This window comes from Aotus nancymaae, unplaced genomic scaffold (assembly GCF_030222135.1).
Source record: "Aotus nancymaae isolate 86718 unplaced genomic scaffold, 86718_ANA_hifiasm-v0.15.2.pri h1tg000036l, whole genome shotgun sequence".
Taxonomy (NCBI): Eukaryota; Metazoa; Chordata; class Mammalia; order Primates; family Aotidae; genus Aotus; species Aotus nancymaae.
In genome coordinates this window covers 94,483,471-94,509,845 of record NW_026988450.1, presented here as the reverse complement: position 1 = coordinate 94,509,845, position 26,375 = coordinate 94,483,471, and the positions used below count along the sequence as shown (strand labels likewise).

General features: G+C 36.9%; 1 long non-coding RNA gene across 1 annotated transcript in view; it reads left to right on the top strand.

Annotated features, from left to right (window-relative positions):
* The first annotated feature begins 496 nt into the window (after positions 1 to 496).
* The window catches only part of LOC135278005 (uncharacterized), a 46,686-nt gene continuing 20,807 nt past the window's right edge, over positions 497 to 26,375 (top strand). Inside the window, exons 1-2 of the long non-coding RNA XR_010345523.1 lie at positions 497 to 630; positions 22,002 to 22,197. This is a non-coding gene — a long non-coding RNA (uncharacterized LOC135278005). The remainder of the gene's footprint in view (positions 631 to 22,001; positions 22,198 to 26,375) is intronic.

Here is a 26,375-nt window from a genome sequence, read left to right as displayed (position 1 = left end):
AGCTACATGAAAGCTATCCTATTGCGTGTGTATATATATATATATATCTCCTTCCTCTTTGCTAGATTGAAGTCTTTGGATGCTGGGCCATGGCTCAGTTCCTCTTTGTTTCTCTGTTACTTGGTTCATCATAGGTAATTAATACCTGCTAGTTGAATTGTGCTGTAAATAACAATGCCCATATATCAGTTTTAGGATATTTTAATTTTATTGTAAATGTCTCACTTGGAAAGTATGCCCAAAGAAAAGAGTTAATGGCTGATTATAGCAAATTTTAGCTTGAGGAAAAAATGCTGTAGTTTTCTTTCTTCCTTTTTTTTTAAAAAAAAAATTGTCATTGCATTTTTATTTTAGTAAACTTGTATCTTGTCTTGTAAATTTAACTATTTTCCTAACGGTTTTTTCTATTAAGAATTACTTGTATTTTGTTCTAAATATTTTTATATTTCGAATATGAGTTGAATTATACTATCTTCTGTCTTTTGTGTAGGATTATAATGATGAGATCAGGCAAGCACAGCTTCAGGAATTAACATATTTGAATGGTGGTTCAGAAAATGCAGATGTTCCAGTGGTTCGAGGGAAACCCACCTTGCGTACAAGAGGTGTACCAGCCCCAGCAATAACCAGGTAGGTGTAATTTTTATTTTTAGGTTAACATACCATATTCCTTTATTAATAGCCCAAACCGGTTCTATTTAAACAAAACTTGTATTCATCTGGGCACAGTGGCACACACCTGTAGTCCCAGCTACTCGGGAATCAGGCCAGGAGTTTGGGGCCACTGTGTTCTATGATAGTACCTGTGAATAGCTGCTATACTCCAACATGGGCAACATAGTAAGACCCCATGACTTTAAAAATAATAATAACTTTTTTAAGCCTATAGTCAAACAACGTGATGTCATATTAAGGGGATTTGCTTTGGAGTGAGGTGTTCTTGAGCTTAAATATAACCTGTGACACTTCTTAGCTTAGGTAATAAGTGACACGTATTAGCTTAACTTATTATTCTAGGTAAATTATTATTGTCTGTAATATTAATTTTTAATTATTTAAAATGAGGCTTGTTTTTTATGTAAGTAATTGCATTGATAGGAAGATTGGGATAGCAGTCACTTGTTTAGCCACTGAGTAAACCGTCAGGCTAATTCATTGCCACACCACCGATGCTCAGCACAGTGTCAGACACCAAGTCAGTGTCCACGTGGGTGTTGTCTTTTTATTCACCGTAAATGCTCTATGGTATCTGTAAATTCCTGAGCTGGTCTAGGCACACAGATTTTTTATTTCTGTCCTTGCATTGGTGATTAATGTTAATGGGAAAAATGTTTTAAAGAAATCATAAATCTGATATGACTATCTCAAATTTATTTGAGAATTATTTTTAATTTTTCAATCTTTGTCCGAAAAGAGGTCAGTGGAAAGAAGAAATGCAATTTTTTTTTCAGTTAAACTTATAAGTATGGATAGATTTTTATTTTAGATAGAATTTTGCATGAAAAAAATTAAAATAGCATTCTTGTATATCTCTAAGTTTATTTGGGAAAACAAAAAGTCACTTCCTCAGTTATGCATTGGTGATCAGACGAATGTCAGAGCAGTTGCAAATGTAGTAAACATAGGTATGGGCATGACACATATGGATTTTCTCTCTTAATAAAAAGAGCTAATAATAATAGGGTTGCTATTGATGATTTCATGAGATAATTTATGTAGGTAGTAAGTGGTAAATCTCTCTCATTTCTATTTTTTCTACCATTAAATTTACTTAAAATCTTAAGAAATTACTTACCTGCTACATTATTTTCATGTGGGTGCAGTGACAAATTACCACAGATTTTTTTGGCTAAAAATGATAGAAATGCATTCTCTCGTAGTTATGGAGGCCAGATGTGAAAATCACTATCACTAGGCCAAAGTCAAAGAGTTGGCAGGGTCGCTCTCCCTCTGGAGGCTCTCGGGGGGATTTCTTTCCTTGTCTTTTCCAGTTTCTGATGACTACAGCATTTTTTGATTTGTAGGCATATCACTCTAACCTCTCCATCCTCACACAGCCTTCTGCTCTTAAATCTATAATCTCCTTCTGCCTCCCTTTTACAAAGAGACGTGGTTATATTTAGGGCACACCAGGATAATCCAGAGTAATCTTTGTATCTCAAGATCTAAATTGTATCTGTGAAATTTCTCTTTCTAGATAAGGTAACATGAACAGGTTCCTGGGATTAGGACAGCATAATTTGATTGGCCTACTATTCATCCTACTGCATTTCCATGTTAGTTTTATCTTTGTTGTGATGGGAGCCTGTACATTTTCTCAAAATATGCCAAATACAACAAAATACATTTTAAAAACTCTTCTGAAAGTCTCCAAACTTGTCTTATCCCTACATTACCAGTTTACATTTGTTTGTTTATTTGTAAATTCAGGGTAAATAGTATGTGTTCATAAGTGGCTAGGTCCATTATTGATGCCATAGCAGATCGCAGACCTCCCAATCAAAAGGCATTGTCTCTTACTCTTTTGAAACAATAGACATTCAAACATCTGTCCTCTAATCTCACCCAAAAAGTGAGCAGAAAATGCATATAGATAAGTAAAAAGAGAAACAGACCAGGCACAGTGGCTCATTCCTGTAATCCCAGTGCTTTGGGAGGCCAAGACAGAAGGATCCCTTGAGGCCAGAAGCTTGAGACCAGCCTGAGCAACATAGCCAGACCCTGTTTCAACAAAAATAAAAATAAACTAAAAAGAGAAACATAAGTCTCCCAGACATCACATACGTATGTCAGCATTCCAGTCTTCTTGGTGAAATATAGATAAAAGTCTCCAATGGATAGCCATAAATTTGCCTTCATATAATGTGGTAATATTTTTAGTGGCATTCCTGTTTGCCATATTCAGTTCCTTAGTCTTTTTTATTTTGCCTTTAAATTAAACCTCAAGTAATTTTTTTCTTTAATCAGCTCTGCCATCCTTCTCAGTCTAATCCACATTACTCTTCCATTTCAGGTCACAATGACTTTTTCAAATTAAATGTGATCTTATATTTTCCATGCTTAAAATCTTCAGTGACTTCTTTTCCAGTTAGAAGAGAATCCACACTTCCTCATATGCACTTACATGATCCGGCACTTGGCACTCTCCTCCCCTTCCTGACTCTATCTTATTCCACTTTTCCATTGTCTTAACTCCAGCCTTACTGGTCTTCTTTCTGTTGTTCCTTGAATAGCCACAGCTCATTTCTTTCCCAGATCCCTCCCATCTACTCTTCCTGTCCTTGGAGGCTTTGTCTCCAGGTGTCTGACTGCCTCCCTCTCAGCATTGCATCCTCAGCATACATGAGCCCCTGGTCAGAGAAGCCCTTGCCAAGCACCCAGTGTCAAGGGGCCATCCTCACAGCCAGAAGCTGGTTCAGCACACCCAGTCTTGGTGGTGTCATTTGTCAAACTGATTTACCTTATTTATTCATGCTGTCATTGGTTATTCCTTATTGGTAATGTAAATCCATAAAGACCCATGTGTTCCTAGTACCTTACATGTGGTAATTGCTCAGTAAACAATAATGTGAATAAAGTGCTAAAGCACATTCTTCACCCTCTTTCTGATCAAGTGTTGACCACTAGAAATATTCTTTTGTTACTGCTGATCCTATTTGCTGCAGGACCGGGTATGTCAAAATACTAGTTTTGTCTAACTCAACACTTGTGAGTCCTCCAGGATGCTGCCTTCTGTTCCTCTCCTAACATTCGGTGGTTTCTGTGCTGCTTTTCCGTTGGCCTTTGCTCTGGCCCTTTCTTCCACATAGAAGCAGTCCTACCTCCCCACATTTGATACCAGAAGCAGCAGGAAGAAACATGAACAAAGGAGAGTATGCCCTCTTCCTAAGTAATAAGTGTGTGTTCACAGATATTGGGTGCTTAATGTGGTGGTTTTAAGTGAGAACATGAGACTATCCCAGTCACCCAAGGTCATTTATCAGTTTTCATTGAATTGGGGAAATTTTCAGCTACTGTTTCTTCAGGTATTTTACTTGCCCCTTTCTCTGTTTCCACACTATGGGAACTGTCAGCCTAAGATAATCCTTTATAGTTTCATTTCAGCATTAGATCATATGTTACTGATCTTAATGATGTCACATCTTTGTAAAGCTAGTATTTTAGCAGGTGCTGAGATAAACAATAATCATTATCTGAAAATAAGTATGGATCGGGAAATGAAAGTGACAGTGTCCTATCTGATCCCATGGTTTGAGAACTTACGTAGCACTCTATAGACATAATAATTGCTGCTATTTAATAATGAAATAAAATATTTCCTTTCAATTATAATACATATTATAAAATAATATATTATTTCTCAAACAGCGGCAAAGTTGTTGGGAAATAAGTATGTAAATTGTTTGGTACTCACAATTCGATCACCAAATTTGTTATGTATTGGTTTGGCCTAGGGTAAATACCATGAAAAAAATAATGAAACACTGAAGACATTGTGAATTGAGAAATTTAAGTCATGTGTCTTTATGATATTGTCCTATAGGCTGAGTCTCTGTTCATTTTCTGTTATTTTTTGTGTTTTACAGACCAGTCTATGTCTTGATGTAGCCTCAAAGTTTCACTGACTCCTTCCTTTGTATTTTGAAGCCAGTGCAATGATTTTTTCATTTCAGATCCTTTTTATTTTCAGATGCAAAATTTTCATTTGATTTTTAATAGTTTTTACTTCTCTGCTGAGTTTTTTTTTTTTTTAATCTGTTCATTACCAGGATATTTTCTTTTGTAATAGACCCAGGTTTGCTTGCTGGCTGCTCAAAAGCCAAACACAAGAGGCAAATATAGGAGGTGAGGGTTGATGGGAAGAAAAGCAGGTTTAATTAGAGAGTCAACCAATTGAGAAGATGGTGAACTAGTGTTCTAAATTTTAAAATTTACCCTATGGTTTTTAAAGGGAAACTTGGTGTGGGACACAGGTGGGAGTGCTGCAGAGCGCAGGGGCTGTGAGTCTTGTTCCAATGACTACCCTGGATAATCATCCACCTGGAGGTCTGGCTGGTGTTACCTTGACTTCAGACCAGTAGTGGTGGACTAATTGTTCTTGACTCCTGCTAAGTGAGGGGATTCCACAGGGGCTTTGTGCCTGGTTTAAGATTATCCTCTGGAATTTCTTAGGCAAGAACATAATTTGATAAGCATGCATTGCTGGAGGGGAGTTTCTAGAGAGGGAAAGAATGAAGAGGTGAGACAGGAGGGAAGGAAGAAAAAGTGGGTGATTTTTAAAACTGAGATCCCTGCTTATACTTTTACACATTATAAATTTTTGAGAGCTTTGTTTAATTCCTTCTCTGCTAATTAATCTGGTTTCATTGGAGTAAATATTGTGCTATGAAAACTCTGGAATTTGTTATATTCCTCCAAATAGTATTGTTTTTATTTCATTTTTTTGGAGTATTTTAGCAGATAGCTTAATTGAACTCCAACTGCAGACTGTATCTGTTGGTAAGCAGCTAAAATCTCAGATGAGATCCTCCATCCTTTTCAAGGATACTTAGGGTCTGCTCTATGCATTTGTGGTTCAGTTGTCACTGGAGAGTTGGTGAGAGTTCATACACAGAATTTGTGGCTCCCTATCTCTGGCTCTTTTCCTTCTGCAGTTCCTTCCTCACTTTCCAGCAGCTGTGGTTGCTCAAAACTTTGGCTTGTGATTCTTCAGGTAGCAAAGACTCAGCCTTCCATTGGAGTCTTAGCTGCTCAGCATGCCTCCTGCAGCCTGTCCTCATGCTAAACACCCTAAGAAGTCACTTCATTCAGTTACCTTTCTTCAAGTGTCAGAAACCCTTTAGAATCTACCCAGTCATTACACAGTAACTTCAAGTAATTGTTTTTTGTATTTTATCCAAAATTTAGTTTTTGTCCAAGGTTTGGTTTGGTTGGAGCTTATGTTGTTATACTAGAAATAGAACCTTGTGGTTGTGTTTTGAGAACACACATGTGCCGGAAATTTCATATGTGTGGCTCTTTAATGCCTCACAATAGCCGTGTATAAGCTAAATATTATTATCCTTATTTTATAGATGATGAAAGTAGGACTATAAATACAGAGTTATACATCTTCTTCAAGTGTTAATGCAGTTAGTTGTTAGTGGAGTCAGAATTAATACCTAACTACCTCAATTGAGTTGCTGCCCTCCTATGTTTCCTCTGTAGTTTTATATTTGAAAAATAGTACTCCCAATGTTTGCTGAATATACTAAATTTCTTATTAGCAGGCATTCTCTCTGAATATAAATGTAACATTAAAGTCGAAGTCCTTCACATTAGAGGAGGAAGTTGCCTGAATTTTTTAATGTCAAAATGTTATAAGCCAAAGCCAAAGTATTATAATTTCTTCATAATTCAATCAAACACAGTAAATTAAGTCTCCCAAGAGTGTAAAACTAGAAACAGTAGAGGATGAAATAAATTAGCTGATGAAAGAAATGCCGAGATAGGAATTAACAACAACACCTTCATTATTAAAGTTATATTTTGGCTGGGCACCATGACTCAGACCGGTAATCCCAGCACTTGGAGAAGCCAAGGTGGTAAGATCACTTGAGCCCATGAGTTTGTGGCCAGCATAGGCTATATAATGAGTCTTACCTCTACTAAAAAAAATTAAAAATCAGTGGAATGTGGTGGCACATGCCTATAGTCACAGCTACTCAGGAGGCTGAGGTGGGAGGATAGCTTGATCCCGGGAAGCAGAGGTCGCATAAAACAAAGTTTTTTTTTAATATTTAAACCTAATAATATATCATCAATTGTACTTAATCCAGACATACATATTACAAAGCCATTGCTTTGGCTGGTAGAACAAGAAACAGTTAACAGAAGTAACAGTCACATTTACTTCTGCTAAAGAAAACAGCACAGATCCTTTAATGGACCCAAGTGGTGGCAGTCTTCATTGACTGGCTGCATAATTACTCTTGAACACCTCTGAATTAACTGCCTGCATATTAACACCCTTGGACACACCTACAGCAGCTGAATGTAGTTGGAGTTGACCACTTGTCAGGATGATGAGGAAGTGTGTTAACTGCTGTGCCAAAGAGCTTTTAAGCTATTCCCTTGTGATTATTAACAGCACTGTTAACAGTGGTTTGGGTCAGAAAACTCAGTGCAACTGAGTGAAACTCCATCCTGGATACAGAGAATAAAGAGGTTCTCAGATGTGGAAAACATGTCAGTCTGCACTTTTGTAAGCACTTCCCGAAGGCCTCAGAAGAGAGATTACATCAGAGATTTTCACATTAGTATATTTCCCCTCTTTTTAATTATTGAAATGTACTGTTTCCAATAGTATGGAATAACTCCAGTTTGGGTACTATACATCTTTTCTGAGTGAGCATCTAGCACCTTGTGCTGTACTCTGTTGTCACTAGGACAATATGGCAATGCAATTACTGAGTCTGTTAATCTCCAGACTAGCTTGGGCTTATAGTATAGAGGGAATGTGCCTTTTGCCCTTTGTATTGTTGGGTCCAAGCAGTATAGAAATTCAGTGTGTGCTGTGTAAATATTCACTGATAAATGAGTGGAGATCAGGTTTTTAAAAATCTAAGAAATCTGTCATTGCTTCTGTGTCAGGATCACATTTACCCCCACCCCAACACCACAGATTATATGTTTCATATGGCCTTCCAGTCACTCCTAACACTAAGAGCAAAGCACTGTGAATTTAGCCTTGGACTGAGGACATGTTTAACAGTTTAATTTGCATGTCAATTGCCTGCTAGAATTAAGAAATTTTCTTTTTTTTTTTTTTGCCCCTGAAGGGTAGCACATAGAAAAGAGAGCTTTAGAATCAGACTTAAATTCAAATGTCACTACCACTACTACTTAAGTGGCACGGGGAAGCTCCTTCTCTACACTTAAGTCAGATGGGGCAGCACTGCCAATATTACAGGTTTCCTCTGAGGAGTCAGTGCCTGCCGTGTGTTAAGGTGGTTACTGCCTTACTTGCCACACACGGAGCCCCGGACAAAAGCTGCTTCCTGTCTTCCATTTCCCTCACTCAACTTTAAAGAATACTATTTTAATTCTTTATGCTGTCTCCATTCTGGATATTATATATTTTCTTTAAAATTTTCAAAGCCTAAAACTATAACACCTTTACACAATAAAAACCATAAGCATGATTAGCTGCTAAAATGGAATATATTCTAAAAAACAGGGTAACTCACCAGTTTTCGATATAGAGCTTTTTCAAAAAATAGTAAAGAACTTCACTTTCAGAGATGCTTATTCATGTATCCTCCTTTCCCCTAAAATTCCACTAAATGACTGAAAAATAAAATGCTTCAAAATCTATAAACCTACTGGAAATTACTAAATTAGTAAATATAAGACATTTTTGGAAGAGAAAAAATGATGAGACTAAAATGGACAAGAACCATCAGAGAAGAATGCATTGTAAAAGGCTGCCAGGGAGCTAAGAGTGTTTCTAAAGAAGCCCAAAAGAAACTCTGAGCTACAGAATATACATGGAGAAAAGAATTAAAATGACAAGTAAACAAATATACATAGCTGTTAAGTCCAAATATAAAGATTCTGAAGAACTAGGGAAAGTAATAAACATGTGCTCTCTGAAACAATCAATGGAAACCTGTGTTTCTTAAAATAATTTAGGAGGTTGAAGACTGACCAGTCATCTGAATTTGTAGGAACTCTCCTTTCCAGTCCACATTTGCTGTCCAGCTTATGAATGATCATTTTCCTGTGCTCTGCTCTTGCCTCCTGCCTCCCCCTGTAACTGGTGCCTAAATTTTATAGCCAGTTTTGTCTACAGAGCAGCCTCTCATCATCAGTTTATATTGAAGGACCATATTAAAATCTGGGCTTAGATTTTTTGACTTCACATTTTTTAAATGTTGTGTTTATATTAGTTTTTTAAACAATGGTGTCTTCTAAATTTTATAAGATAATTGAGTTTTACTGTTTGGAAAACTAAACCAATCACCAGTGGGAGCCCTGTAGTTAATAAAAGTAATAATACGTCAACACTTTTTATTCATAGTTGGTTTCATTTAAAAAAATAGAGTATTTTAGTTAGAAGTTTTCTGAAATTCATAAATTATTTCAGCTTTTGAAATAAAATGCAGTAATCAAAAAAATATGTATGTAATTCTGATGTGCACTGAAATAAAAATATAGAATCATTAACTCTAGGCCTTGAGGTAAAGAAATGCACATTTCAGAATTCAAAATACGTAGAAAAATGTAGTGTTAAATTGGCTGTTATAAAATTACTGGGCAAATTGGCAAGATAATTAAAGAATTATCATTAAAGAAAAACTTTAGGTAAGGACCAGGTAAGAAGTTTTAAATTAAGCATCAACATCAAGTTCACCAGAAGTTTTTCTAAGTTTAGATTGTCTTAAGATATAAACTAACATGAGAGTTAGTAATTTGAAATTATAACAAAAATTAGACAGTTACAGGAAAGTTACACTTTACTTCCATGAAATTTCCGGGGGGGAAAAGAAAAGTTTATTCTAAAAAATACGTTTATCCATGTGAATCTTCATAGAAGGTAAGCCCCACTGGTCTCTGGGCGACACTCCTGCCTTGTTTACTGTTCCATTCCCACTGCCCACAACAGGGCCTGTGGCACAGCAGCTGCCCAGGGCAAGTTCTGTGGTGGAAGGAGGGATGAAGGAGTGAGTGCTGTCTAGGAGGCCTTGCTCAGTGCGGAGTGCCAGGCTGCAAAGGCCTTGTTTCCTGTTCCCCATCTCACCCAGCCTGGCTCCCACTGCCTTTCTACTCCTAACACCAAACCCAATTGCATACAGTTTCTTAAGAAGAAAGAAAAAAAAACACCTCTCTGCCTTTTACTGTATTAAAAAAGATAGTTCTTCTCTATTATCTTTAATTATCTATGATTTTTATAAGGCAGCCTTACAGGGCAATTCTGTATCTATCGATAATGAATTCATATCATAGAAGGCAGCATGCACTTATTTTGACAAAACTTTCTGTTATGCATGCACATTTTAGGAATTTAATGTTATGTTATTTTGGTAACATAAAAATAAATGTCCTTAACTCCACTGCCATTTGGAATGTTAAGCCTTCCATTAAAAAAAAAAATTCTTTTTTTATAGAGGCATAAACAACAAAGTGTTACATACTGAATAGAAATGTTATAAGATATTATCTTTAAAATTGGTTAAGAATGATTATAGATGCTAAAGATTATCTTCATAACTAAAAATGATGTACTTTCCTTCCATCATATATGAAGTTATGAGAAATTTTATTAGGAAAACTGAATAGTTAATATTAGGGCCATAAATGTTTTACCAGAGTATGGTATGAATTATATTAATGTACCAATCAATATTGAAAAGTCTTTTTTTTAATTGAGGAAAGGATAGATATAGGAAAATGGTAATATATTTCCTAATTGGATAAAATTATGGAAATTTTAAATAAAAAATACTCCATTGGGATGTTATTTAAGTAGTTTGTTTTTCTACTTGGCTTACCTGCTCGGGACATTCTCCCACCCAAACAGTCACCTACCTCTCCTTCCTTCCAACTCTGTGCCTACTGTGTAGCCTGTGCATTTAACACCAGCTGGGCTCGTAACCTGGCACAAGCACGCCACATTCCAGGCAGAAAACTAGAGGACTTACCATGGAAATGAGTCTCTCTGCTTTTTCTTGGTGTAAAGTCCACCCAATTCCTCCTATTGAAATCAGCCTTCAGTATTCAAGTACTTTGTATTAAAGCACTTTCTGATGATGTGTTGAGCAGTCACACTGGAGCTGATGAAGGGGAGACAAAAAGGGAAAATCTTGGGTTTCTTTTAAGATCACTTTCATAGGCTTTGGGAAGATAATAACAGAGGCAAATAGTGTTGTAAATTAAGTAACTTCTGATAAGAATTTGTAGTTTAAATGCTACCCGGAGATTAACAGACAAGAAATGCAACTATGCACAGTTTCTCTCGGTTACAGCTCAGCGAGCGCTTTTACATGTCCTGTGTGACATAAAGCTGGAGAAATGTTCTGAGCCTGCTGTAAATATCAGTGCCAATGGGAGGAAGGTTGACACCTAGCTGGCCAACTTATTTTTTCCTAAAGTTTAAACAAGATCCACTAATGAGCTAAGGCAGTTTAGAGCAGAAGGAACCCAGTGAGTATGTTCATATACAGCAGCTCTCTCTTCCCCTCCACACTTTGGTTTTTCAGAAGTTTTCAGAAGTTTTTTCAGAGTTATTCGAAACCTCTTTGAAAATCACCTATTTCTGATGCTAGGTCATTAGGAAAATCACAGATTTTCCTTAATTCCCTTTTGTGACAAGAATTGAAGTTACAGCGATGAGGAAGTCATTGTATTTAACTAAGTCTAGAGTTTTAGAGGGGAAAATCAGAAACAAACAACTGTAACAGAATGGTATAGAGGAAAAGAGACATGAAGAAAAGAGTGCCATGGAAATAGAAATGAGGGTGCAAGTTATTCTGCAGGGAGAGAGCGGATATGAACAAACAGAAGTAATCAGATGGGTTAGTGCTGGAGGGAAGTCATCCCAGTTAAGGGTGCAAAGTCTTGGAGACAGAAAAGAAGGGGAGCGTTCGAGGCTGGGGATTAGAGTGGGGAAGCCAGAGGTTCTAGGGTCACCCCTGACTCTGACTTACTGTGTGGCCTTCGGGAGCTTGGGGTTACTTCTCTTTAAGCCATAGTTCCCTCTTCAATAAAATGGAAATAGAAAAGTAAGCACACACTTCCAAATCCTACTTAATTTTTAAAATTTCCTTTTCAAGGAATCAAACTGTGCCATGATTCCTTTTTTGATTACTCAAAATAGTTTGACACTAAAAACTGAATTCTTATAGCACAGATATTTGATCAGTCCCTCAACAGACGACCAGAGGCAAATTACTTCTCTCTCAAATTTTATTATCAGTATCATTGCTTCCAGACAGGAAGGAAATTTTTGCTGCATAGTTCCAAAAGGCAATAGAGCTGATAGTTAGAAATGACAGAGAAAGATTTTTGTTATTTTTGTTTTTAAATGAAGGAAAAAAGTAAAAGCATGCTAAAAATCAGAATTGGAAGACAGTTGATGATACAGCCTTCAAAATAAGTGAGCTCTCTGTTATCAGAGATCATTTCACTGGATACAAAGAGAAGAAAAATAACTCTCTTGCCCCTAAGAGTATACTTCCTTATACACTGTCTTATTTGTCAACCATTTTACCAATAACCACTTTGTAACTTGTTAGGTTAAATTGTAACTTGTAAATTGCATTGGATTTCTTTTATACTCCATACGAGGTAGGATAAGGAAGCAGTTGCTCAGTTTTTTCTTTTAATTGCTTTGAAGATTGAATGAAACATAGAATAAAAAGAAATAACCAATAACTTGCTTCATAAAAGGGCTATAACCTCTGGATCTAAGACTCAGCTCATCAGAAGATGGTTTGCAGACAACCAGAGCAGCACTTGAGAGCTTGTTAGAAAAGCAGAATGTAAACCCTGCCCTGGCCTAAAACAAGGTCCGCAGGTGATTTGGATACACGTGAACGTGTGAGATGCCCTGCCCTAGAACCGCATTTCAGGTGGTCTCTAAAGTTGCTCAGAGTAAGAGCTGCCAGTACCATCTCTTCAGCAGTTTTAGTCTTCATCAACTCTGACAGTTTCTTCCCTGTGTTCTAAGAGACTGTAACTGTAGGCTGTTTCTCCTTTTCCTTTTGTCAGCTCTCTCATTTGGATGGCAACCTTAGACAAGGAAAACACTCTTAGAATGATTAAACTTTGTTCTTAGAAAAGCACTCTCACAGAAATGAAGAAAGATTGTCAAATGTATTAGGGATGTTGTAGGAAAAATACAGTTACCCTCCGGGGCTTATTGCATCAGGACACAGAGACCTCAAGTGGATTTCTAGGAAGGTTTTTCACACTGTGACCCATGAGAGACAACTAAGGCCCTGTTACCAGACCTTGCAGGCCCTGCTCTGTGGTCAGCGTGGGTCCTGCTCCTTCTGAATGAACCCCAGGAGTCAGCTTTAGTTTCCCAGGTCACCAGATTAGCAGTGCTGGAACTCACTTGAGCAGTCAGGGCATCTGCCATGAAATTCATTGTTTTACCTGCTGTGCGTTGCTGCTTCTCATAAAATTTATAGACAAAAACCTAACAATTTAGTATGTGTTTACAAACTCTTCTCAGACCACATTACTGTTGCTAAATGTATAAAATAAGAACTGACATGAGTTGTACTTTCTGTCTCCTTCCCTCATCTTTCACTAAACAGTCAAAAGGAAAGTCAGGACAGAGTAGAAGCAGAAGTCTGTGTACTAATTACCACTTACTACATGCCTGTTTTAGGCCAGGCACTTTATATACCCAGTGCACAAACATCGCAGCTATTCTGCAGTAAGATTTATTAGCCCCAGTTTACAGATAGGAAAACTGAGCCTCAGACATCAAATGACAGAACTACATTTGAGTATTAATGTGTTGGAACCCAAAGTGCATGCTTCTTCATTACATCTTAAAATCTTGTATTAATCTGTAAACTAAATAATTAGTTTTGTTTCAGAGTACTTTTTTTTTTTTTTTTTTTTGGTATTTGTTCATTCAAAGCATGATATGGCAGCTCACTACAAAAACCTTCCTGGATTTTTTTCGTCTCTGAGTTTCAAAACCAGAAACCATGTCACTCTGCTGAAAAACCCAAATAGAAAGAATTATTACATTGTAGTCTATCCATTGATCTGCTTTCAAAACTCTGTGCAGCTGTGTTATCTTTTTGCTCTTCTCTGACACTGTGATATTCCTATCAGTGTGGATCTACTTTTCTGTTTTTTAAAAAAGTGTCATTGATTATCAAGTTCTCACTAATAGATGTTTGTTCTCTTCTCATCCCCATGTTATAAACCCAGCTGTTCAGCCTTGCCCTGAATGTCATGTGTAGCACTCAGTGGAAACTTTGCAATTAGACAGGATTCTTGAGTTAGCATGTCATCTCCATCATGCCTTTCTTCCACCAGTGTCGTCTAAAGTATTGTTAATGCTGTTGCTACGTAATACTACGTCTGTGGAATTTCAGCATTTAAACTAATTTTCAAAATATCTTTTATAGATAAGCATCCAGAACAACTAGATGTATATCAAATGACTTGTCTAAAATTCCATAGCAGATAAAAATACCTTAGTGTGATTTCGTACAGCAGTGGGACATAACCAACATGTCAATGGTTATGGAAAAGAAGTATGAGCTTCTCAAATATATAAATGTATGTCTTTGAATTTGATGAAACTTTCAATTTGATGAAAGATATACATTTATATATTCAAGAAGCATATTTAGTATTTTGTGATTCATATAGTACCTTGGATGGCAACCTTGGGTATTGGATAAGGAAGCAGGAAGCCTTAATTTGTTTAAATATACACTAATTAATGAAAATGTCACAAAGGAGTTAGATGTGCTATAGCTACAAACTACTCTTTAATCACGTTGAAGATTTTTCTAGATATATACTGGAGATATACAAAGATGAGTAAGATACTACAGAAATTATATCATCATTGCAGTTTAGAGTGATTGAAGTTTAAATAAACTTGATTTTTATTGAGTCAGTAAAAATTCTAAACACTTTATATGCACTATCTCATGTTTCTCTCCTAATAACCCAAAAGTGGGCTCTGTGGTAGCCTCATTTCACAGTTGAGGAAACTACTTGGAAAGCTCAGACTCTTGATTAGTTTGAGTGCTAACTAGCAGGTAGATGTTAAGCTCGTAAGTACGTCAGGAATGGAATCCATATATGATTCCACTGTTTTTGCTCATGACAACCATTTTTACTGTACCAATGCTTATGATCTAGGATTTTAAAGAAAAAGCCTGATTAAAAATAGTCATTAAACGGTTACCTGAGGGTGAGGTTATGAAAAAGTATTATTTTTTTTGACTGCATTAGACATAAGATTAGATTCAACTGCTAGTATCAAATATCCACCTGTAGTGACTTAACCCAGTAGAAATATTACATCCTTCTCCTATCCCCCTTAAAAGCCTGTACAGGAGTGCCACACTGTCTTTCCCCAGCTCCATATAGCTTGTAGCTGAGCTTTTCTTAGCCTTTCACTTTTTCCTTCAAGCCTGCTGCCTTTAAAACCATGTCTGCATCCCATGCAGGAAGAAAAAAAGAGTGAAAGGGGAAAGAGAATGCCAACTATATAGTTGTAAAGAGCTTCCCATAAATCTCACTCAGTGCTAATTAATATCTCACTGGCCAGAACTGGATCACAGGCCACCACAGCTGCAAGAAAGCTGTAAAATTGAGATTTTTTAAAAATGTACTTAGTATTTTAGAACAGTTTTGGCCTTACAGAAATATTGTGAAAATAGTACAGAGTTTCATGTAATATGGTAGTAATAGAGAAAAACCTGCATGTGGTTTTTCTCTATTATTAACATCTTACATGAACATGGCTCACTTATTTCAGTTTATGAACCAATATTGACACATTGTTAGCTAGATTATTGACAATATCGGTACAGTGTTAACTAAGGTCCATTTCAGATTTCCTTAGTGTTTACCTAGTAATGTCCTTTTTCTGTTCCAGAATCCCCAGAATACATCACGTTGAGTCGTCATGTCTCCTTAGCCTCCTCTTGGCTGTGACAGTTTCTTAAACTTGTTTGTTTTGATGATCTTAACAGTTTGGAGGGCTACTACTCAGGTTTTTTCTAAGACGTTTCTCAACTGGGATTTGTCAGATATTTTTCATCATTAACCTGGGGTTATGAATTTGGAGAACTAAAACCACAGAGGTAAAATGCCATGTTTGTCACATCATATCAAGTATATGTACTGTCCACATGACTTATCATATGCTTATGTTACCTTGATAACATAACTGAGGTAGGACTTGTCAGATTTCTCCACTGTCAAATTCTTCATTTTTCTTTCTTTTCTTACTGTATCCTTTAAAAGGAAGTCACTATGGGGAGCCCCTAAATAAGAAGTGGGGAATTACAGTTCACCTCCTGCGACGTGGAATATCTACAAAAATTATCTGAAAGATTTGTCTCCTCCCCTATTTATTTATCTATTTATTGATTGATCCAGTCATTTCTATCAGTGTGGACTCATGGATATTAATTTTATACATTGGGTTACAATTCAGTACCACTGTCTTTTCTTGCTCAGATTGTCATTTCATGTCAGCTTTGGCCATTGGGAGGTTTTTTTTTTTTTTTTTTGGAGATAGAGTCTTGCTCTGTTGTTAGGCTGGAGTGCAGTGGCACGATCTCGACTCACTGCAGCCTCCGCCTCCTGGGTTCAAGCAATTCTGTCTCAGCCTCCTGAGTAGCTGGGACTACAGGAGTGTGCCACCACACCCAGCTATTTTTTTTTTTTTTTTCTGTATTTTTAGTAGAAACCGAGTTTCACCATTTTGGCCAGGATGGTCTCAACCTCTCAACTTCGTGGTCCACCTGCCTCGGCCTCCCAAAGTTCTGGGATAACAGGATTGAGCCACCATGCCTGGCTAGGAGTTCTTTCAGTTGGCTTTGACACACACCCATAATTTGGGGGTTTTATTTATTCATTTTTTTTTTTTTAGCACTTTCTTACTTTCTGGCACTACACATTACTCCAGACTAATCTTATGTATTTCTACCTCCAATTCTAAAATCAATCATTTCTCCAAGGAGCTTAGGTTCCTTTTATTGGAGTATGGTATTAGAAAGCAAGATCAGGGTGTTGGTTCTGCTTGTTGCTTCTGGGATGTGCTTGAGTCTGCACTTTCTCAGCTGACGGAAAATGAACATATATGTGTATGTACTAACCTGTGGATCTCCTCATATTTATGCATATTTCTTTGTTTAACAATCTGTAAATATAGTAAACTAAACATGAGTTCATAATGACGTCTCTGATTTTAATCTTTTACATTGACTGTTATACTCTCTTCCATTTGCTTATCACTCCACTCCAAAGTGAGAAACTGGCTCCCACCATTCTTTTATTTGTTGAGTTCCAGGGTACGTGTACCGTGATATCAGAATTGTTAACCTGTATGCACACTTCTTCCTGTATAATATATCTTCATCAACTAGAACAGCGCTTATGTACAGTTTTTTTTGTTGTTGTTTTTTTGTTTTTTGTTTTTTGTTTTTTTGCCTTTAGTCTAACAGACTTCTCTTATTTCTAAGTTTACTTTTCTCCAGCCCTTTATAAGGTTATTTTCATATGCTTTTAATATAGTTAAAATGTTTTTTCACATTCAGCATTGCATCCTAAGAGTCTCCTATTTCCTAAATAATGTTGTGGTTTTTCAGTGTGCATACATTAAAATTCACTCTCTGTGCTGTGAAGTTCCTTGGGTTTTGACAGATGCTTTGTGTCATGTATTCACTATCATTTTAGTATTATACAGAATAGTTTTATCACCCTAAGCTATACTCATTCAACCTTCCCTCCACCCCTTAACCTATAAACTACTGTTTTGTTTTGTTTTGTTTTTGCCATCTCTCTAGTTTTGGTATTTTCAGTGTGTCATATAGTTGAAAGCATACAGTATGTAGCCTTTCCATTTCCAGAGTGACTTCTTTCACTTAGAAATGTGCATTTAAGATTCATTCCTACTTTTTGTGGATTGTTAGCTCATTTCTTCCTACTGCTGAATCATTTTCTGTTGTATGCATGTAACCCAGTTTGCTTATCTGTTCATCTCTCGAAGGGTATCTTGGTTGCTATAAATAAAGCTGCCCTAAACATTTATGTGCAAGTGTTTATGTCAGCATAAGTTTTCAGATCCATTGGGTTAAAAACTAGGAATACAACTGGTAGATTGTATAATAAGGCTCTATTTAGCTTTGCAAGAAATTTCCAAACTGTCTTTCTAACTGGCTATATACTATGTTGTATGTCACACAGGAATGAAAGTTCACAGTTTTTCTATCCTCACCAACAATTGGTATATTCAGTTATTTATTTTAGTCATTTCAATAGGTACGAAGTAGATATCTCACTTTTGTTTTAGTTTGAATTCCCTAGTGGCAAATGATGTTGACTATCTTTATTTGGTTATTTGCCATCTGTAGATTTTCTTTGGTGAGCTGTCTGTTCAGATATTTTGCCTGCTTTTTAATTGGGTCATTAGCTTTCTTATTGTTGAGTTATAAAAGTTTTTTGTGTGTTTTGGATACAAATCCTTTATCAGCTAATGTGTTTCCCAAACATTTTCTTCCTTTCTGTGGCTTGTCGCTTCATCTTTTAATAGTGTCCTATGCAATGCAGAAGTCTTTAATTTTAATTAAGTACAACTTACCAACTTTTCTTTCAATGACTTTTTTGATATTGTATCTAAAATCTCATCACTAAACTAATATAATACAGATTTTTTTCTATGCTTTCTTCTATAGTTTTTATAGTTTGTATTTGGCTTTAAGATACATTTTGAGTTGATTTTTGTGAAAGATATAACATCTGTGTGTAGGTGTCTGCTTTTTTTTTTTTTTTTGATTTATTGATATTCACTTGTTCCTATACCATTTGCTGAAAAAAATATTATTTTTCATTTAATTCTCTTTGCTCCTTTGTCAATAATCAGTTGACTATATTTCTGAGGGTCAGTTTCTGGGCTCTGTATTTTGTTCCATTGATCTGTGTCTTTTCTTTCATAAATACCATGCTATATTGATTGTAGCTTTATAGTAAGTCTTAAAATCAGATATTATGAGTCTTCTAACATTGTTTTTCTTCTCAATATTGTGTTGTCTGTTCTCAGTCTTTTGCTTTTCCATGTATACTTCAGAAAATATTTGTCTATATCTAAATATATATCACTTGCTGAGATTTTGTTTAGAATTGCATTGAATCTATAGATTAGTTGGGATGAACTGGCATCTTAACAATATTATGACCACAAGCTTGAATGTTACTCCTTTGAGTTCTTCCATCAGAGTTTTGTAGTTTTCTACATAGGGATACTGTACATATTTTGTTAAATTTGTACCAAAACATGCAATTTTTTGCGGCTTCAGTAAATGTTTTTGTGTTGTTAAATTCCAACTGTTTTTAATAGTTGGACATATAAGTATATAGGAAAGCATTTGACTAGTAATCTTTTATTCTGAGATCTTATTTTACTAGCTTATTAATTATAGGCATATGTGTAGGGCTTGGTGGGTTTTTGGGACTATTTTGGGGAATTTTTTTACATAGCCAATTACATCACCTGTGAACAAAGGAAGTTTTACTTTTTCCTTCAAAATCTATAAGTTTTATTAACTTTTCTTGTTTTATTGAAGTAGGTAGGACTTCTAGTATAGTGTTGAAGAGTAGTTGTGAGAATAGACATCCTTCCCAATCTTAAGGGGAAGGCATTCAGTTTCTCACCATTCAATATGTTGTAGGTTTGCTTTACGTGTTTTTTTTTTTTTCTTGAGACAGAGTCTGCCCTGTTGCCCAGGCTGGAGTTCAGTGGGACCATCTAGGCTCACTGCAACCTTGGCCTCCCAAGTTCAAGTGATTTTCATGTCTCAGCCTGAGTAGCTGGGATTACAGGCTTGTGCCACCACACCTGGCTAAGTTTTGTCTTTTTTCGGTAGAGATGGGGTTTCACCATCTTAGCCATGCTGGTCTAGAATTCCTGATCTCAAGTGATCCACCTGCGTTGGCCTCACAAAGTGTTGGGATTACAGATGTGAGTCACTTTGCCTGGCCGAGGTTCTTTTTCAACTTGAGGAAATTGCCTTCTGTTCCTGTGTTACTGAATGTTGTTATGAATGAGTGTCGCAGTTTGCCACGTGCTTTTTCTGCTCTATTTATATGATCACATGATTTTTCTACTTTAGCCTTGTTGATGTGGTAGAGTACATTGATTTTCTACTATTAAACCAACCTTATATACCTGGAATAAATCCTACTTGGTGATGGTGTATAATTCCTTTAATACGTTATGGAATGGAGTTTGCTGATATTTTTGAGGATTTTTGTACCTGTGTTCATGAGATACACTGATTTATAGTTCTTCACTTTAGACTGGCTTTATCCACATTGCTTATTAGGAGGCCTTGTTCTTGTTTCTCCTCAGATCACGTCTCATCCTAGGGAGGTCACAGAGCAGTTGGGCTGCTCACAAGGCTGGCTCCGTTTGCCCCTTTTCCTCTCCATCTCTGGCCAGTTGCAGCCTCTGAGGGTGATTTGGAATTTTGGGAGATACTTTCTTTGTCAGGTCCCAGCCAGGGCTCAAGACCCAGCTGGGGACAGTCACCTCTGGCCTCCCTGGCTGGCCCAGACTAGTCCTAGCCTCTGATGAGTAATGTAGAAATACTTTTAAGGAGGCATTTCCAATGACCATCCTCACAGATTGGGTTAGGAAATGCTCCCTCTGCTTATATTTTTTTGGACAAGATTATAGAGAACTGGTATTATTTTACTCTTCAGTATTTCATAGAATTCATTGAAATCATATGGAGTTGATGCTTTCTTCTTTGGAAGGTTATTAACTGTTGATTAAATTTATTTAATAAACATAAGCCTGTTCAGATTATTTAATTCTCCTTGTGTTGGACATTATGAATCAGAATCAGTCACATTCATGTAAGTTAAAAAATGTGTGGGCTTGGAGTTGTTCATAGTATTTCTTCATTATTCTTAAGTATCCTTCAGGAGGTCAGTAATAATGAAATCCTCTTCTTATTTTTATTTATTTATTTATTTTTTTGAGACAGAGTCACTCCATTGCCCAGGCTGGAGTGGAGTGATGTGATCTTGGCTCACTGCAACCTCAGTCTCTTAGGTTCAAGTGATTCTTGTGCCTCAGCCTCCCAAGTAGCTGGGACTACAGGCACAAGCCACTTTACCTGGCTAATTTTTGTATTTTTAGTAGAGATGGGGTTTTGCCGTTTTGACCAGGCTGGTCTTGTATTCTTGGCCTCAGGTGATCCACCTGCCTCAGCCTTTCAAAGTGCTGGGATTACAGGCCTGAGCCACCGCACCTGGCCGAAACCCTCTTTATTTCTGATACTGGTGTTTGGGCTTTTATTTTGCCTGTCTATACAGGTTTATCAGTTTTTTCAGTCTTTTCAAAGTCCAGCTTTGGGTTTTGATAATTTGCTGTTTTTGGAAAAATGAGTCTTTAGCTGTATATTTGCTAAGCCAAACACACCGAAGAAGGAGGAAGCTGATCTGTAGGCAGCCAGCCTATCAGCTGTAGTTCTTGCTGGCAGGTCTTGTCCAAGTGACATACATCACGCTGTGTTTGTATTCCCTACTGTAGCCACGTTTTCCTGTCCTTATTTCTACAAATAGGACCTGCACATTTTCTCAGGTTTTTGCTTCTGTGGAACGATACTTGATAGAGCCACCTCCTTCTTTTCTAACTTCGGGTCTCATGATTTACATTAGAAATACATGAATATGTTGAATTCTACCTCAGAAAATGCTAGTGTTTACTTAATCTAAGAATGTTGTTTTATTACCATGTAGTTGATACATTATTCAGGAAAGTACATTTTATTCTTTCTCTGGTGGAATTGTGGCATATGTTTTGGCCTCTGGCTTTGCTCACAGCTGTTCTCAGACAGTTTTAAAATCTCTCTAAGCCTCAGTTTCCTTGTCCAGAGATAAGCAAGACAAGGCACACTTCATAATGTGGGAGTGAAGTTTGGGTGTAATCCTGGCATGGCATCCTGTAGAAGTCTAGGGTGCATATGACTTCCCCAATATCATAGTTTCCTACTCTGTATATTGACCAGATATTGAGTCCAGACTTCTTCTATATTGTTACTAGACTAACTACCTAAATGACTTAATTTCATTTTGGCAGATACCTGTTTTGTGTTTCCTTTAGGTCTTTGCTATGACTTCCTTATTCCTTTTTATAAAAATATAGAACATTAATTTTGTTCCTGAGGTATAAATATATGTGAATAACATAATGTCAGAGAATATGATAGATACTGCTAATTTGACCCTCTTGGTTACAGGGGAAGGGGAGGAGTTACAGCCCGGCCAGTTGGAGTTGTAGTACCACGAGGGACGCCAACACCCAGAGGAGTCCTGTCCAGCCGAGGGCCTGTGAGTCGGGGAAGAGGACTTCTCACTCCCAGAGCCAGAGGAGTCCCCCCAACTGGGTACAGACCTCCACCGCCACCCCCAACACAAGAGACTTATGGAGAATATGTAAGTGAAGGTGTAAGATGTAAGACAACAGCCTTGTTGATCAGATTGACCCAACCCAGACTTAGCACTGCATATTGTGCCCAAGTACCCTTTGTTTTGGTTCTTGAGTACTTGACCTTGGTTCAGCAAATATTTGAGTGCTAAAGAAGTACTTAATGCTAGAAGTATAAAAATGGCCTGATGTTTTTCATCAGATAGCTTAAATCTAAGGTATAGAAGAGGAATTTAGGTGGTCGAGAGGTGTAAGACTAAGGTTCAGGAGACATATTTTCGAGCCCTTACAAGAGTTCAATGTAACATTCTTCTATATTCCACTCCTGAATACTTCAGTCATTTAAAAAATAATTGCCTACGTATACCAAGATGCTTTCACCCTTAACTGTTTCCTTTTGAGCTATGCTGCTGAGTATGGATTCTTAGTGGAAATTCGTTTCAGTGAAGAAAACAAAACTTCTCTATTTTCAATTAGTGCCAGTCTTTCATTTATCATTCAGTGATTCTTTGATGTAATTCATAGACTGACTTAACATAAGAGAGAATTACAACCGCAAAAATTGAGGGGGAAAGGAATTTTTTGATGTCCTCATTTACCATACATGAAGAAAATAAGAAGCAATGGATAGGTGATTCATATTAGTAATTAAAATTGTTAGAATAAGAGTGTATGAACTGTTGTCAATGAAAGGGAAGCAGTGACAATGATAAAATGCAAGAACCAGTAGGTTTTCGAGTTTTACTTTAAGAGAGATCTCTTGCTAGGTGCTCTGTGCCTCTTTGCATAGTTTCTAGAAGGTTGCAATAATCCCCTGGGCCACAGATGACCTCTTCAACCTCATCTATGTGTGGCTGTTGGTAAGATCAAAGTCTTTGTCTTGGACATACTTAAGTTTTTATAATTCCCTGAAAATGCTGTGTCATCTTAGGCTTCCAGGCCTTTGCTCATACTGCCTCCTCAGCCTAGATGGTCTTCTCATGTTTCATTTGACTTCTCCTTTTGTCCTTCTAGACTTAGGTCAGCTATTGCTAGGGAAATTTATAGGCAGTAATAGTTAACCTATTGAGCATTACTACAGTTCTTACAGTCTCTCTCCCACCCAGCTTGTGAACCTCTGGAAGGGCAGGAATAGACAGCTTTTATCTCTTTATACTTGAGAGAGAGTGCATACTGGGAGCTCACTGAGTTATATTTTAACAAATAAATCCCGTAATAGTTTCACAAGTTTGTTTTTCAGTTGAGGAAGGATGTAGTTCCTCTCTTCTCTTTGAATTCCTTACTACAGTAGCATGTGTTCCTACTTCCTAATATATATTCTTACCAGATGCCAATAATAATCATGCCTCAGCTCTTCCATAAATGCTGAGTCTCCTGAAAGTAGCAGAGACTGTAAAGTAGAGGAAATGTTAAATTCCTTTTACGTAGGCCCAGTGTCTGTTCCTTTCCACATTGGCTTACATTGATTTCTCTTAGGTTTAGATTTAATATAGATGTGGTTGGACGATGTCGTAGAAATTGCCTGGCAGGTTGTGTGGGAAACCTGGATCCTATACCCCATTTTGTCATAAATTTTAACATCAGTTAGGCGAGATATTTAACTTTTTGGGCTTCATAATCCACTTATTTCGAAAAGCACTATTGCCTTCTTTACATGTATTTATCTTTGCATACAGTAAAGATTGGATTTCTACCATGTGAGCCAGACACACATGTTGTCTGTCTCAGCATGTATACTCTAATTAGAAATTGGAAATAATTATGTTGATTAATTAAAATGAAAATTTATTGAAAGGTTAAATCCCAAGGGAGAAAAAGCAAAAGCAAGAGAAATTCAAGACATTTGAATTTGCTGCTTATACTTTTGATTTTTTTTTTTTCAGTAAATGATGGGAAAAGCATCAAAACAATTGAATTGAGAAGTACTCTGTAGGATTAATTTACTCCCTTTTCCATCTGCTACCAAGGATAATGGGATAATGGCCCTATAGAAGATTACCTGTGTCTTTCCAGAACCAGACAACAGTTTAAGAGCTCTAAAGGAGAAAGTCAACCTTCATTGTTTGATTCCCATGCTTATTCATGTCTGGCACTCCTGCAGGCACTGACATGACTGTAGCTGTGATTTCAACACACAGCCAGTGCGCTTTCTGTCACATGGTAGTATTGCCTTCGAATAACTGAGGGCCACATCCACAAGTGTTTTAATGTGACTGGAATGCAGCATTTGCAATTTCATCAGCTTCATGCAATAACAACTCTTGCACACATAAAACAGCTGTATGCTTTCCAGATGTGCTTTGGGTGTAGAGTGGAACACCAAAGAAAAAGAAACACCATCATGAGTGCACCTCCTTCCCCAAGTTAAATTACTGTCATGAAGGGTTCAGATTACAAATGTTATAACTTTCCCACTTAATTTACCATCTATTATTCCTGGAATGTCTTCTAAGATTACTAGTCAAGAGGAAAGATTTTCCTCATTTAGCCTAGCATTTTGTAAGCTGCCTTGGCACAGATGTATAGTAAAAGCTTCAGTAGCTTTTTTAGTATAGTAAAAGTATATATATTCACTATATATAACAAACTTTGCTGGTAGTTGGTGTAAAGAGTAGATAAAGCCCTTCAGCCCACTTACCATGGCTCCATCAGTAGCACTGCCTCCCAGGTATACCCTTTTAACCTCATCTTCCTCCACTGACCCAGTTTTAATTGAACTTTCTACTTCCAACCTTTCTAATACAGCTTGCAGTCTCTCGCATAATTTTAGACATTGGCCATTGGTCTCAACTGTTTGAAATCCTAAAGATTATTCACCTACCACTTTTAGTTTTGTAGTATGGTAGGGGAAGTGGGAAGTAAGCTCTTCTTTAAATTTTTTTATGTTGGGATCAGCGCAATGGCTCACGCTTGTAATCCTAGCACTTTCAGAGGCCAGGGTGGGCATATCACTTGAGGTCAGGAGTTTGAGAACAGCCTGGCCAACATGGTGAAACCTCTTCTCTACCAAAAAAAAATACAAAAATTAGCTGGGTGTGATGATACATACCTGTAATCCCAGCTACTTGGGAAGCTGAGGTGGGAGAATTGCTTGAACCCAGGAAGCGGAGGTTGTAGTGAGCCGAGATGGCGCCACTGCACCCCAGCCTGGGCAACAGAGCAAGACTCCATCTTAAAAAAAAAAATTCTTTTTGTTTCTTTGTGACTAGGATTTTAGATAGGGTGGGTATACTATAAGATACCCAACTTTTAGAAAATGAGGAGCCTGTAACACAAATAAATGGTTATCCATTCATGTATCAAATGGGAAAGTTGGTCATCTTTGAATATACTAAAATTATTACATGGAACTAGAATATCATATATTAGGTTTAAATTCCATAAGGTTAGGGACTCTCCATCTCCCTCCCCTATCCCCTACTCGCCACAATTCACTTTTTTATTCCCATAACTAGTATATAATGTCTGGCACATAGTAGGTCTTTCGTAAATATTTACTGAATGAATGAATGGTCACAAGACTGTTTTTAAAAATTGCCACCTGCAGAGAACCCACCACAGATGCCTTCGTGTGATTTTCAGTTTTATTCACATAGCAATTTATATGTAACATAGTATTTAGCATATTGCTGTGTAATATAATCATTCAGAATATGTCTAGTTTTCAAAAGATTATTAACTTCTAAGGAAAAATTCTGAATCTCTAAGTTAATCTCTGGCTACTAGCCCAGTGTTTGGCACATTGTAAGCACTTATAAATGTTTGCTGGACTGAACAACCCTATACAGAGACTTGATAAGTTGCTCAAATGCGGGTTACTGTTGATTTTTTCTAAGTTACTAGTAAAAGATGTGATGGGAAGAAATGTGATAGTTAGCATTTGAGAAAATAACTTTCCTAAGTTACTGTTGTTTTCTAGCACTAGACGGCTAGTCACAGGTTACAAATGACCAAGACTAGTTTCTTTGGTTCCTAGAGGAAACAGAATAACCTACTGTAAATCTCATCTCAGTATAAAAAGGGCTTTCAAGAAAGATGTAATATTTGATGAGAAAGCGCTCTCCACAAGGCACTTTGATATATGTCATGTTTTCCTTATAACCACCTACTATGATCTCTACTGTGCAAATGAGAATTTAAGGTCAAAGAAGTTAAGTGCCTTGCCCAAAGCCACAGCACTGGTAAA